Below are 15,011 nucleotides of genomic sequence, written 5' to 3' on the forward strand. Positions count from 1 at the left end.
TTGTTTTGAAGTTATCAACGTGGAGATGGACTGTTAAAGATGAGTTACATTTTGGGCTCAGGCTAATAGTATTCTTTAATACTCACCAAAGGGGGCAAAAAAAGAAACTAGGACACCATGTACTATAAAACACAAGAACTGGAGACTATCTCACTGGCTCGGTAAATTGCTTCCAGGCTCCAGCGCTCCCCTGCGCAGCTTTGCTGATGTCTAGGTCGCAATCCCACAGCAGCACAAAAGCAGAGCTAAACTATGAGCTGAGCCTCTCCGTACAACTTCCTTCACAACTCTAAGGTCCCAGAAGCCGCTGCTCCAGCAAATGCCGCCGGTGTTTACAGCTCCAGACGCCCGGTCGTGCGCCCACCCCACCGGGAGCGGAGGGACGGCAGTGCTCCGCGGGCCGTATCTTTGTTCAGCCCCGCTCACGGGTCACCGGACAGGGCTGCTGCTCTTCCCCGTGCGGCTTCACAAAAGCTTTCGGCAAGGAGGGAGCCGGCGGATCGCCCCGACCGCCCCGCTTTGTTTCCCCTCTCGCCCCGGGGGGCCGGCGGGCACGGGAGCCGGACCCGCGTCTCGCCGCGGCGACCGAGCGTCAGCACCGGGGCGGGCCGGGCTGCCGGTCGGCGCCACGACGCGGGCGGCGAGGAGGGGTGGGGGGGAAGGGAAGGGGGGAAAATGCGGCCGGAGCCGGTAGCAAACTCCGCCCCAGCCCGGTGGAGCGGCGGGAGCGCCCCAGTCCGGCGGGCTCCGCGCGGGGTCGAAGGCCCCGGCCGAAGCGGGGCTGCAACATCTCCCGTCTGCCCTCCCCTCCCGGCTCGCCTGCTCCCGGCCCGCGGCTCCGAGCACTTCTCCCCGCCGCGCGGAAATTCCCGAAGGAGGCGGCCGGCGCCAACCGCCGGTGCTCACCTGGCGCCGCGACGTTCCCTGGCGCGGGCTCTGCCCCGCAGGGAGCGGCGGGTCCGGGTCTGCCTGCCCGCGTCCCCTCCGCTGCCTCGGAGCTACCGGGGCTCGCGGGGCCCCGCGCGCTCAGCGCCCGCCGCGCCGCCACATGTCCACGCGTGGCCGGGGGAGCGCAGCGGCAGGGCCGGCGGGGCCCGAGCGGGGGCGCTGCTCCGTTCCGGCAGAGGCGGCGCCCTGTCGCCAGAGAGAAACACCTCCAGGCTGCTCCGCACCGCCCCCCCGGGAGCATTATGGGATAGGTCCTCCAGCACCGCCTGGCGGGGAGGGCGGGAGCGGGAGAGCACGTGACCTGCGGCCCTGCCGCGGCCGGGCGCCAATGAGGATGGGCAGGCGGGGCCGAGGCGGGGCGGGGCCTCGCGGAGCGGGCGGGGGCGCCCTCTGGTGGTGGTTTGGCGGCAGGGCGCGGCCGAGAGACGAGCGCACTGTCGGTGACGTCATCTATCCGGGACGAGGGGACCCCGAGTGCCAAACCTCTTTTTTAAAATGTATTTAATTAGGATTAGTAATACTAGCGTTTTAATACAGTAAGGCAACAGGCACACTGGAAGAAACCCTGTGACCACCAGAGTGTGTGATGGGGCAGCGTGGGTCTGGCCCTGCAGGGAGAGGAAGCAGTGCCTGGGGCGGGCCCCAAGGCGCCGCGGGATCATAGGTGGTTCGTGCTAGCTGCGGCCTTTTTCCTCACGGACACACTGAGGTCTAATCCTTAGACATTTCCATAACCAGTTATTTTCAAAGAAGTTTTCCGTGGTGTCTTACGTCCTTATTATGGCAGACAGGAAAGCAGTTCAGTGCAGCAGCCGCTTCTGTGCGCTGGCCCTGTTACATCTCCATCACTCCCCCACACGGTGGCGAAGATTGGGAAGCGCCGTGGAGAGCTAAGCCCTCAGCTGAACCCCAGGGCAACACGCCTGCCATAGCAACAAACGACAGAAAGGGGAAGCAGCTCCCCCAGATACGCAGGCTTGGTTGAGTGTCTCCTTGCGTTTAGAATGAAGTCACGGCCTGAATAGAGTAAAATGTGTATCAGCATCAGTCTATCAAGAATTATAATACCTTATTAGTTGCCATGATTACTGAGAGTATTAATTTAGGATCAACTCAGAAGAACTTGAATTAAGAGCAGACTGTGGGACAGAATGTAAGAAAAGTCACAGGAAGGAAGGAAAAGACTCTTCATTGGAAGGCTGCAGGGAAATGTAATAAGAAGTAATACTGCTCCTAGTTTGGAACTCCTAGTTTGAAACTCCTAGTTTGGAAAACGTAGATTTTAGAATGGAGATTAAATGTTTAAGTAAGTCTGACTTTAAAGTTATTAAGGTTAACAAATTCCTCAAATTCTTCAATGAGATTATATAAATAAAGGAATAAGGTGTTAGGAAAGTTGGTATTAAAGAGAGCTTTGTTATAAACACAAGTGCTGTGTTTTGACTACTCTGAGATCTTGAATGACCCTAGAAATAGGCACTGAAGCAATTAGGAAGGGAGAATCATAGCAGCAAACCAGCCGTGTGTTTGCCTAGCCCATCACGGGGTACAGTTTTGTTGCAAGGAGGGCATCCTATACACAGCTACTGTATGTTACTCTTTGTTACAGTTGTATCTCTTAATTAAAATGTTTACTAAGTCACTTGGGGCTCACTGATGCAGAGAGAGCTTGGAATTCCCTGTTTCTGTCCCAAGTTGCAAAAATGTTGCTGTCACCCACTCATGCTGCACAGATCATGTTGCACAGAAGAGCCAGGCAAGCTGAAGAGAAGTATCTGTGTGAGAGAGGAATGCAAAGAGAAGCTCATCACCTCTGATGTGCTATTTGTACATTCATTTGATCCTCTGATTGTCTGTCTCAGATCCATCCCAGCACTGGCCTTTATGACTATCACACAACTTCAAGATACGTAGTAACAGTCAAGTGGCTTTGGCCCTCTCTCACTCACTTTTGAGATGGATATATTCTGTACACTGTTTATGATGGGGGATGGGGGTGGTGGTGGTGAGGGACATCTGTGACTTCCCTCCTGTCAGATCTGGCAAATATCTTTCATTTTCCTACGTGTACATGAAGTTCCAGCCTACAGAGGTTTCCAGTCCAATCAGGGCTGAAGGACAGTCCTGTCCAGTTGGATGGCTGTTCCCAGAGCCAGTCTGTCAAGGATGAGCAGTTGGTCTGTGTAGGACATATATTGAGAAAGTAAGAAAATTACAGCCTGAGAAATATTCCAGGCTGGAGCTTTTCAGCTCTGTTCCCAGCTGATAAGCTGGTCCAGCTCAAGGCTAGGGAGAATTTCTCCCAGGGTGATAATTTGGTTAGAATAAAAAGGAATTAATAACAAAAATAGAACACCTGTTGTGGTGCATGACCAGGCCCTGGGAATGGAGTGTCTTCTCTCTAAACCAATCATCTTTTCTCTACTCTTGGAATTGTCATGCTATAAAACCAAATGTGTCTCTGAATAAACTTATCTCTTTCTTCCTATCATCAAAGATGACCATGTAGCTGTACATCTTATTTCCGCCGCACTTAAAGGGTTAAAACCCCTTTCCACAGCTACAGGTCTGTTCTGCCAAAGGCGAGCATGAGCTATAGCTTCTTCTGTGAGCCCTGCGCCTGCTGAAAGGCAGAGCGAGGAGTTTCGGTTTTGTTCAGGGCTATAGAAAAATGGGGTCATGAACTCTGATTTTCTACTAATCTTATGCAAAAGAAACCCCCATTAACTGAAAATAAACTAAGTGGATTAGCTCATTGTTCCAATAATGTGGTGTTCTGAAGTCTCTGTCTTTGGTACTGGCATTCTCATTTCTATTTAGGGAATTTTTAATTTTGAAATTCTGCTATATCTGTATCTATCGCTATCTCTGTTGGAGTCAGTAAATCAGGAGTCTCTCTGAAGAATTCAGAGAGAAATCAGAGTGTAGAGATTGAATTAAAACCTTTGGATGGATTGAAGTATGTTAAGCCACTCACACATAAGACAGAGGTGAAAGTTTAAGTTTTAGTAACTTGGTCTTAAACATAATAGAGCTATAGTAAGAATATTGGTTACATTTTTGAGATAAAACAAGATATATATAGTATGTACATAGCCTGGCGTGCTAAAAAAACTAGAATTCTAATGAGTTAAGAAGTAGTGGTCAAAGTTTGTGTCTTAGCTAGTTGAAAAGTTTCTATATAAGAATATACATTAGGGAGAGCTGGTGCATTTTGCCATTGCATTTTACCACTGCATTTTGCCATTGCTTTTTTGCATTGCTTTGCTTTGCTTTTACCTTTGAAACTATGTGCTTCTGCAATAAACAACTTTATAGCAATTATTAGCTGCTTGGCTCGTTGAATAAAACAACCCCCCGAGTTGGGTGCCTAAGAGCAGCTGAAATTTTAACCCCACAATTGGTGCCCTGTGGACCATCATTTAAACTGTATTATTTAATTCAAGCCAAAATTTACTTTAAAGATATTGGAAAAAATAGTATTCCTCTATAAGCTCAATTTTTAAAGCTCAAATTTAGTTTCCATATTTAATTTCAAACCCATTGCATTAAAAGTATAAATTCTGTATTACAAAATAATTTTGTGATTTGTATTTTATTATTTAACCTGAATTCTTTCAACATTCCAAGTGAATTTTAAAAAACCTCCAAACATACCCCTAAATTAAATGTATGAAGATGATTAGTTAAGCTGCAAATTTAACATTCCTTTGTTTTCATTTTTATTAATTCTCTCGTTTCAACAAGTCTCCTATAACCTGACCCTGTGCTGTCTCATAGTTTTAAGTATTTTTCAGAGTTCGAAAAAAAATTATCTGAGCCTCATTGAAAGTCTCTTCTAAATTGCTAGTCTTACAGTTTTCCCCAGTTGTTATTACAGAAGTACTCCAGCAGCCTGCCCTGTTCGAAACATCTCTATCCTAATGGAAAACTTAAAAAAACCCAAGCTGCTGAAAGAGTTGAGTTTCTTTTTCACCCTAAAATGTTTCATTGTAACCTTTATTCTTAAAAGTCTTGGGTTTTTGGTTTTTTTTAAAAAAAAAGATGTTAAGGAGTTCTCTTCCAATTAAAATGTAACCAGTGGCCAAGCCTTAATTCTACCTGGAAAGAAAACTATGTAAACCCAGATATTTTCTGCATCAAAATAATACTCCAGTCATTTTAACTTAGGAATTTAACCCTATCAATATAACAGCTGAAACTAATTTTAAAGAAAATTCAATGTTCATTACCTGGAAATAATTATCTAATTCCTCATTGAATCAAGACTTGTCAGCTGTTTACAAACTCTAAAGTAATACCATAGTGTTTTAAAAATTAATAATTATCTAATTTTATAAATAAATGCCTATCATTTAAAATATTGTTGATTGTTATATCTAAATTATACATAATTGTAAGTTTCTAGTTTTATTACATGTATTGTTAAAAATGCATTTCCTCTCATAATTTGAAACAAAAATTTTGTTTGTATTCTTAAAAGTAAATTCCAACAAAAAACATAAAACACTATCAAATACCAAAAAAAGCTAACCACTGCATCAGTAAAAAAACAAGCACACAAACATGAACTACCAAAGATTTTTACTTGCACCTGATGTCTCGTGTTTTACCTGCAAAAAATTTGTGTACTCTGTTTTTCGTAAAAGAGGGGGAATCAGTAACATTGTAAAATTTTGTTTTGTAATAGTTTGAAAGAAATATAAGTTTTAATTTTATGCTATGCTTTTGCTTCTTTGCTTTGTTTACTATTAGTAGTACAAATTTAGCAATTAGCCAACTCAAAAATGCTTAAATAACTTCAGTTAATGTATTAAGCTTAAATGTCATATGTCTGTCCAAGATAACCTCAGAAAAACTATTTTTCATTTGTTTAGCTATCCCTGTAATTATATTGTTAATGTCATTTATAATTTGTATTGTTATTTGTATTATTTATATTTATAATACAAATGTATGTGTACTTTACCATAATAACCACTTGCTACTAAATTAAATAAGTAAAATTTCACTTTTACAACCAGGTTAAAAAGGCAAAGCTAGCCAAAACTCTCCTAAAATAATCAAAAACAAGACTGAGTTAGCCTCTGTGTTTGCCACCAAAAAAATTTTAGCTCTGCTGCTAGATGCAACCCAGTAAATGTTAAGCAGTAGAAACACATGCCATGCCAAACCTTGATAAAAAAATAACCTTCTCTGCTACCAGAGAGCAATCCAGAAAGGAAAAAAATAAACCAAATAACCTACAAATAATATAAGTCACAAAATAATTAAAGTTAAATAGTTTATTTAATAAATTAAATTTAACATCATAAGCAAAAAAAACTTTTAAAAATTAGTTTCTACATTTTAGTTATTATAGTAGTAATACTAATCATAGTACTCTGTTTTCTCCAATGCTTTCAACAAATTATTAATAAGCCTGTTAAAAAAATCTTTATTTTAAGAGGAGGGGGAGATGTTGGAGTCAGTAAGTCAGGAGTCTCTCTGAATTCTTCAGAGAGAAATCAGAGTGCAGAGATTAAATTAAAACCTTTGGATGAATTGAAGTATGTTAAGCCACTCACACATAAGGCAGAGGTGAAAATTTAGGTTTTAGTATAAGCAAGCAAGTAAGTAAATAGAGTGAGTAAGGAAGTAGGTGAAGTAAGTAAATAAGTAAGTGGAATAAGTTTTAAGTGCTTTTAGTGAGTAAAAGTCTTGGATGCCAGAGTAGTAGTACATGTTCTAGTGAAAGTTGAAAAACATAGTCCTAGATACTAGGGCTTCTGCAGAAGCTCCAAAAACTTGCTCTTAAACATAATAAAGCTATAGCAAAAATATTGCTTACATTTTACAAATAAAATAAAATAAAATAGACCATGTACATAGTTTATACGTAGCCTAGCATACTAAAAAATTAGAATTCTAATAAGTTAAAAAGTAGTCATCCAAGTTTGTGTCTTAGCTACTTGAAAAGTTTCTGTATAAGAACATATATTAGGGAAAGCTAGTGCATTTTGCCATTGCATTTTACCATTGCATTTTACCATTATGTTTTGCCATTGCTTTTTGCCATTTCTTTTGGCATTATTTTGCTTTGCTTTTACCTTTGAAACTAATGTGCTTCTGCAATAAACAACTTTATAGAAACTATTAGTTACTTAGCTCATTAAAAATCAACCCAACAAGTTGGATGCCTAAGAGCACCCAAAAGTTTTAACCCCACATCTCTATCTCCAAGTAAGTAGATTGTATGTTTTCTTTGTCAAGATACCTTGAATACTTGGCTGCATAGAGTACATTATTTCAGTGATAGTGCTTTTCATTTTTTTCTTGTTTTAAAAATTGTTTGATTGAGAGACTGGTTTCTTATTTACATGCAGTATGTCTTTGCTTGCAAGTTTCATTGTTTAGAAATACAGCATGATAGTCTATAAATAAAAGTAAGTGGGATGAGTTAACACAAATTAATGAGGAATTTCAGACTTTTTTTAGCCAAGGGGAAGGTGAAAGTTTTGTCTAACACCTAAAAAAGTCTTTTTTGAGAGTATAGTCACATTATAGACAACTGTTCTGTTTCCTTCTTTCTTGTTCATTTTTTTTCTTGTATTTGTTTTAGTAAATCACAGAATCACAGAATATTCTGAGTTGGAAGAGACCCACAAGGCTCATCAAAGTCCTACTCCTGGCTCTACACAGGACAAACCCAAAAATCACAAATGCTAGCAGCCATAGCCGTGTTGGAAACAAAGCTCTCAAGCCTCTGCTTTGGGTTTTTGTTTCATTGGTTGTTTGATTGGGTTGTTGTTTTTTTGGGTTTTTTTGGTCTTCTAATTAATTCAAGGATGCTGGTTGGTTGCTGCCAGTTCTACTATTCACATTTGAGCCAGCCACGTTTGCCATTCAGTAGAATATATACAATTGTCCCTGTTGGCCTAATGTTTGGCAAAACTGAGTTCAAAAGATGGACAGGATCAGATCAGATAAAATTAAACAGCATACATTTCAGATTCACAGTAGTTCCATGTTCAGTATCCATACGTCAGTTCCTAGGAGTTTCCTGTTTGAATAAAGTATGTTCTAGCTCTGAAGCTGAAGATCTTGGACAAAACCCTACATCAGACTTTCTCAGTTCTTTGTGGGTAGCAGCAGTTCTTTTCTATAGGATCAGAGGAATTTTGTAATGGTCTTGGCTGGATTTTTTCTCTTGTTATGCCATACTGTTATGGTCACACTTGGACTGTGCTCCATGGAGATAGACTGGAATTCTCTGGAATATAGCCAAATGTAGAAATGAAAGATGCTATTAAGAGCAATATTGAATATCTGGAAGAAGAAAAGTCTTCCTGTGTTTAGGGCTCTGAGGGAAGAGGATGTGAGATTATTAGCCATAATTTATAATATATAGCCATATTATTTTCTCGGCAAGAAATGGGATAGGTGATATCCTGTTATGGAGACACCATTCTTTAATTATTCCTAGTGTTCTCAAGAACATTTTGCATCCTAGTACTGTGCTGTGACCAACAACATTTATTCACAGTCTTAAGACAAATAATCCTCAGATCTTTTAACACTGGTATGTACATACCTCACAATTTCTAACAAAAATCCAGCAGTGCACTCCTTAGCAAAAATAGCCACTATTCTTGTTGCAAATTATTTATTCTAATTTGTGGGATGATGACATGTCTAACCAATATAGTCCATTGAACTTAAGCTGAACCGTATTACACAATGTTTCTCTTCACCACCCTGAACAGGCTTACTGGTTTCACTCAAACTTGGTGTAATGACAGGTTGACATAAATATTGTTTAAAATGTTTGGTGTAAGTATCGCCCTTCTCTTAGAAGAACTATAGGAGATAGCTAAATAAATGCAAAGTTAAACTCAGATTAAAGGCACACCTGGGCATGAACTCATTGGATGAAAAAGTTTTGCTCTGGGACTGTTTATGACAGAGCAAAAGGAGGATGAGAGGGAATGAAGTTAACTGGTGTCATGGTTTAACCCCAGCCAGCAGACAAGTCCCAGGCAGCTGCACTCCATAGATGGAGGAATTGGTTCTTATTGTGTCCCAGCACTCACGGACGTCAACAAATTTAGAAAACAGTGTTCTTTCCCTATCTTTTTTTCTTATTTTTCTTTACCTCAAGGGATGAAAACACCTTATCTATCAAGAGTTTATGCAACCTGAATCATACTGGAAAACATTGTAATGCAATCTAATAACCTTGTCTCATGTGAATCAATATTTTTGTATTCACATGAATGTCTACAAGATTTTTATTTTTTAAACAGATGCAAAATGTCCCTCAGTTGATTTTTTTACATGACAGATATGGACAGATTGATTATTCTGAAATTCCTTATTTAACGTTGAGATATTAAGAATACTCTTTGGCCTTTGCTGGTTCTACTACAGAAAAGCTCTTTGTATTTCATTTAAAATGCTGAATCTTTACCACAGATTTAGTTTCTCTAAAGTGTTGATTAACTGCTATAGTTCAAAGGTGGTTTGAAATCTTCATCTTTCTTTGTTGTCCAGCATGTTGAATCCTGCAGTGTCCTTTGCCCTTCCTTGAGATTTTGAATGCACCAGACTTCTCAGAGTTTCCTGCACTTGCCACTCTTCCTGTTGAGGAAATTTGTATCCGTAACTTCGTGGTTTAGCAATGGCAGTAGCAGGATGAGCAGCAATCTCTGAAATCCAACCTACCATGCCTCAAGTTGTGGTGCAAGAGAAGTTAAAGAAGGTGATGCAAAATATTGTCTCCAGAAAATGTCTGTCTTTTTATACCAAGAGATATTACCTTCCCCTCCTGCCTAATCTGTCCCTCTCCCAAAGGTTTCCATTTTGGAAAAAAAATGCAAACAACAACACACAATAGAAATAAATCCAAAACTGATGGTTCTTTACAATAATAACATTTTGAAACATTGTTTGTGCTCTCTGTTGTGAGGTGGTAACCATCAGCAAAATGGAAAAGCAGGTAACAGAAATGGAAATATCCTCTTTGATTGCTCCACATGAGTCAGTCAAGCTTGTCATGAGTCCCCAGAGAGGGCAGAATACAATACATGTTCACATTTGGTAATGTTTTGGTGAGGAGGTGATGATAAAAAATTATTTTACTTAGTTGTTTTGATTTTGAGATAGTTAATTTCATCTTTTCAATAAGTCTGAGTCAGCCAAGTTGCTTCCCTGTGATGGTTGCATGGCTCTTCTTCACAGAAGGCAGGAAACAGAAATGTAATTCAGTGTCTCAGAGGTGGAAAAGGGAATTGCTCTGAGGCAACAGCTCTGAGGGGTTGAGAAACTTCTTGGAGGACTATCAGGCCATTTCTTCTATTAACTAATTTTAGAATTGTGTGTGTTTTTTTTAAGGCATTCAGAAAATGTCACATAAGCATAACAGGCAATAATCCAAGTGACTAAAATAAGAACAAAACTTGGCCTTAAGTTTTTAAAAAATCATTTCAGGCTTCAGATTATTTGCTGTATAGCTCACATGGATTACATCAGTTGCCAACACCACCACCATCAGCTTTTCCAAACAGTCGTTTAGTTTTGTATTATTATCAAATACTTTATCTTGACAGCATAATTAGTGATTTACTGCACCCAAACTGGGCAATGTTATTACAGTCCCTAGACAGTAATCCCAGCAGATCACCCTGTAGAGTCAGCCGAGAGGTTGCTAGCTAATAGTCCAATACAAACTAAGTGCTGTTCACCATCTAATAAACACATTTGTTCATAGCACACTCGCTAATAAGGGCACCACTAAAAAGAACATTCCTTAATCATGTATAATACCACTGGAGTATTTTTAGTGCATACTAAACAATCTTTTTACTCAAAAGAAGAATGAAGCATCCACTCTACTAAAAGTACATCCCATTTAATACACTCTGAGTACAGTATGTTCAAAATCGTGTTGAAATTAATTATTTCTGACATTTACCCCAAAATAACACTTTAACAAGCCTCTGCTTGTCTGCAGCTGCTCAGGATGACATTATGGAAGAAGGCAGCTAGGTGGAGGAGTTGTTAATGTTGTGTTGCTCACACTCTTGCAGCCACCATCGAGGCTGGGCTAGAAGAGGTGTTAGCTTTATGCTCTGAGAAGAGTTTTGTTGAATTGCTGAGATTACCCAAAGACTATAAAATTAAGGAGAAATAGAATTATTTCTAAAGTCCATCATCCCAGGCTCTGGGGTTTTCTAGGCTTTATTTTGTTCTATGGTTACATTAAAAAATATTCTTGTCATTTAAGACAGGATTTTTTGCAGTGAAGTTTTTTTCCACCTGAAATTTGCTTGTCATTTTTACTTAAAATGCTGAGAGAAAAATTTAGCCAAAACTCTAAGCACTTGCATACCTGTAAATACTAACTAAAAATAGGGAAGTAATCTTCCCAATAATAATTCTGTGACTTGAACACCTGTCCTAGGGTGATGTTATGGTGTTTCTATCTCCAATCGTGTGTCCTGATTATGTTTGGTATTATGTCCTGTGCTTCCAGGACTGAGTCTGAGAGTGAAGCTTTGGTTTGTCTTGTTATCAGCCGGCTCACCTCCCCCATGGTCTATGTTTAGGAGAGGTTTTAGCTCGGCTTGCTTGCTTGCTTGCTTGCTTGCTTGCCTGCTTGCTTGCCTGCTTGCTCGCTTCTGCCTTTTTCTTTCCTTAGCTTTGCCCTTGCTTTCTGCTTATTAGTTAGTTCAGCTAGGCAGTCCAACTTTTTCCCTGGACTGTTTTCTCTTCCACCCCGTCCCCTCCCTCTCCTGGATACCATCTGAACGGACTGGGACCTGGGAACCCCAAGAAACACCGGGAGGCTACACTTTGTCACCTGCAGCAGTCATCCCCAGCGCCAGAGACTGATAACTGAGCGACCACTCGCCAGAGAGACTGAGTTTGTCATCCCTTCAGAACGGTGAAAGAGTTTTTTTTGTCAGCTGGTGTTGTCTTTTTTCCCTGTGCTGGGGAGTGTCTTGCTTGTTAAATAAACAGGTTTTTTCTCCCACTCTTCTCCGAGGAAATTCTTCCCGAACCCGGTGGGGTGGGGGGGGAGGAGTCGTGGGGTTTGCTGTCTGGGGGCTCCTTCTGGAGGTTTTCCCCCAAATTTGCCCAAAACCAGGACAACACCTTCTGATCCCCCCTCTGCTGCAGTCTTTGGCAGCAGAGATGTGTGGCACACTGCATGCTGTGGGTCCCCGTCCCTGTTGCTCTCAGCTCTGTATCACAAAACAATGAGGTGGCCATGGTATGAGCCCATCACTCAAGCACAACTCATGGGACACAGAAGTGGAAGACAAATTTTGGAGTAGTGTCTAAAAGGAAAAGCCATAATCTCTTCAATAGACCCAGCAGATAAATAGAGGATCTGGGTTGTAACTATCACGTAATGTCAGAAATCAGGAGGGATCTGGGCCCTGAAGCCCAATTACTCAGCTATTGAAGGAAAGAATGTCTTAATTATGTTCTTCCCCCCACACCTTGCTGCAGCCATAAACCTGTTTAGGTGGAGTGACTGCAGGTAAATGCTCTTGTTGTCCACAGCTCCTTAGTGAGATGTTGTCCTTCGTGGTCAGTGTCTCCTTTAAACATTGGATATATCCTTGTGATATGTTTGCACAGGATGGTTATGTTTCCATTTGTTTATCAGACAGAATTCATAGAATTGCAGAGTTACTGTGATTGGGAGGGATCTCTAAATGTCATCTGGTCCAACCTCACCTTGCTCAGGAATGGCCACTTAAAGCCAGTTGCCCAGGCACATGTCTAGATGGCTTTTGAGTATTCCAGAGATGGAGACAACTCAATGGGCAACCTGTGCCCTGATATTCAGGGGGAACCAGCTGTGTTTAGGTTGTTTCTGTTGTAATGGATTCTGTCTCTGGGCACCATTGAAAAGAGCCTGGTTCCATCCTCTTTATACCTTCTCTGCAGCTGTTTGTACCTGCTGATGAGATCCCCTTGAGCTTCCTTTTCTCCAGGCTGGACAGTCCTAGATCTCTTGGCCTTGCCTCCTATGTGAGGTGCCCCAGTCCCCTCCTCATCTCTGTGGTCCTTAGCTAGACTCTCTCAAATAGTTCGATATCAGTCTTGTAGTGAGGAGCCCAGAACTGAACACAGCACTTCAAGTGTAGCCTCCCTAGTGAAGGATCACATCCCTCAACCTGCTGGCAATACTTTGCCTAACACTTCTCTTCTTTGCAACAAGGCCACTTTGCTGGCTCATGTTCAACTGGGTGTCCAATGGCCTTTTTTATCAAGCTGCTTTTCACCAAGTATAAAAAAAAATAGTTCTATGGTTCTATAAACTTCCAAATTTTCAAAAGAGCTAAGTAGATCCTATTAATGCCATATTCCCGGGTTAGTGAAAAGGAATCGCTATAAAGTGTGAATAAAATAGTCACATTTCTGCTGAGGGAGCACATTTTATATTTTGTAGCTATTAATAATACTGAACTGTTAAGGGACGTCAGTAATCATCTGCTCAATTCAGCATTAAAATTGCGGCTGAGTCTATACCTGATCTGTGGCAAACTTTGTATTTTCAAGTGGGTACACTGTCCACTAATATTCTAAGCACATAGTATAAGAGTATTTATTTTTGCCTGCCAACTTCTTTCCAGCTGCTTTAAAGTCTAAAAACAAGTGGTACAAAGACTTAAAATAAAATTTTGTACCTTTTAAACAAAATTGAGGTCCAGCACTGAGACTGCACCCCTCCAGCAGTGTTCAGCCAACCCCTCCAGAATGCTGGATATGTTGAATATTCTCTAGGCCTACAAACTCAGTGTTTCCTCGATTTTCCCTATCACTGCGTCAAAATATTAGGTCATGTGAGAGGTTGGTGTTGTGGTAGCCTGGAGAGCACTGCTGCCCATGAGAGCAGTTGTTCTGCTTCCCCCACTTTCCAAAGTATTTCCAGAATAGGTAAAGAACCATTCTAAGGCTGAGATGAAATTACCAGATGGCAGCTGCTGGCTTCTGGATGCTTCTGGTTTTTTTGTGGTGGGAGTGATGGACAGCCTTCTTGTGCCACTGCTCAAGCCATGCAGCAAGCTCTCTGGAGAGGCTGTTCATGAGGTGGCCCTGGAGCAAGCTGGATCCCTGGACTTGCATGTGGCAAGAAGAAAACTCCTGTGAGCCAGCTTGTACATGCTCCCTCTCCCTTTCTTCCCCCCAGCTCCTGGGAACACTTCCTGTGGCAGTAGTTTGTGGGGATTTCTCTGCTAGTTTTTGTAAAACAGATTTCTGGTTTTAGAGAGGAAATGCGGGTTTTCATTTGATTCTGAGCTAATAATTCTTGAAAAATTTAAATAGAAACAAAAACTGCATATGCTAGCTACAATCGTTCATATTTTCTCACACTATAATTACCTAGATAATTTTGGGAAACGATGCAAAGTCCTTTTTGAATAGCACCTCTTCCCCAGCTGAGCATCAGGATGACCAGTTGGAAAACCCCATCAGAGAACCTTCCTGGAGCAGCTCCTGTTAAGCAGGCAGCAAGCAGCTGTTGTACGCCAGCAGCCTCAGAAGATGCCCCTTAGCACAACCAGCCGTATGGTGGAGCTAGGTTTGAGGAGACAGAGGTCAAAGCATCCCAGGAGATGCTCCTTCTGGCTTGGGAAGAGAGGTGCTACCTGCCAGAGTTCTGGCAGGTTTCCTGCTTGTTGTCTTCCAGACATAAATGATCAGTAGTCTTTCAAAGAGAGAGCAAACACACAGAGAAAAAGCAGTTGCAACAGGGTAGAGGTTTAGCAAGCTCTTCAGCAAAGCTGAATAGCGAGATTGAGTGCCAGCGAGCACAGGACGCCAGCTACACACCTAACTGCTGAAATGGAAACATAAGATTAGGGGAAAAGTTTAATTTTCTAGATATTGAATATCGTGACTAATTTCCACCAGGAAACCGTATTTCATCAGGATCTAAAACACAGCCTATGACTTGGAATAAGGCTACAGTTTCTGTGGACATTGCTGGCTGTGACTGAGAGGTAGCAGTAGCATCCAAAAAAATGCATTAAAAATAATGAAAAATAAAGAGGATTACTGCAGCA

General features: G+C 41.5%; 1 protein-coding gene across 3 annotated transcripts in view; it reads right to left on the bottom strand.

Moving 5' to 3' along the window:
• The window catches only part of SCAF11 (SR-related CTD associated factor 11), a 49,646-nt gene extending 48,604 nt beyond the window's left edge, over positions 1-1,042 (bottom strand). The window contains exon 1 of one of the 3 annotated variants that reach the window (XM_088165575.1): positions 907-1,042. The gene's annotated coding sequence lies outside the window, so the exon portion shown is untranslated. Of the gene's footprint in view, positions 1-86; positions 338-906 lie in introns of those variants that run through there. The other 2 variants (XM_014871120.2, XM_088165574.1) reach the window with 2 other exon arrangements.
• Between the last annotated feature and the right edge of the window lie 13,969 nt (positions 1,043-15,011).

The sequence above is a fragment of the Sturnus vulgaris genome, chromosome 5 (genome assembly GCF_052056855.1).
Source record: "Sturnus vulgaris isolate bStuVul1 chromosome 5, bStuVul1.hap1, whole genome shotgun sequence".
Lineage (NCBI taxonomy): Eukaryota > Metazoa > Chordata > Aves > Passeriformes > Sturnidae > Sturnus > Sturnus vulgaris.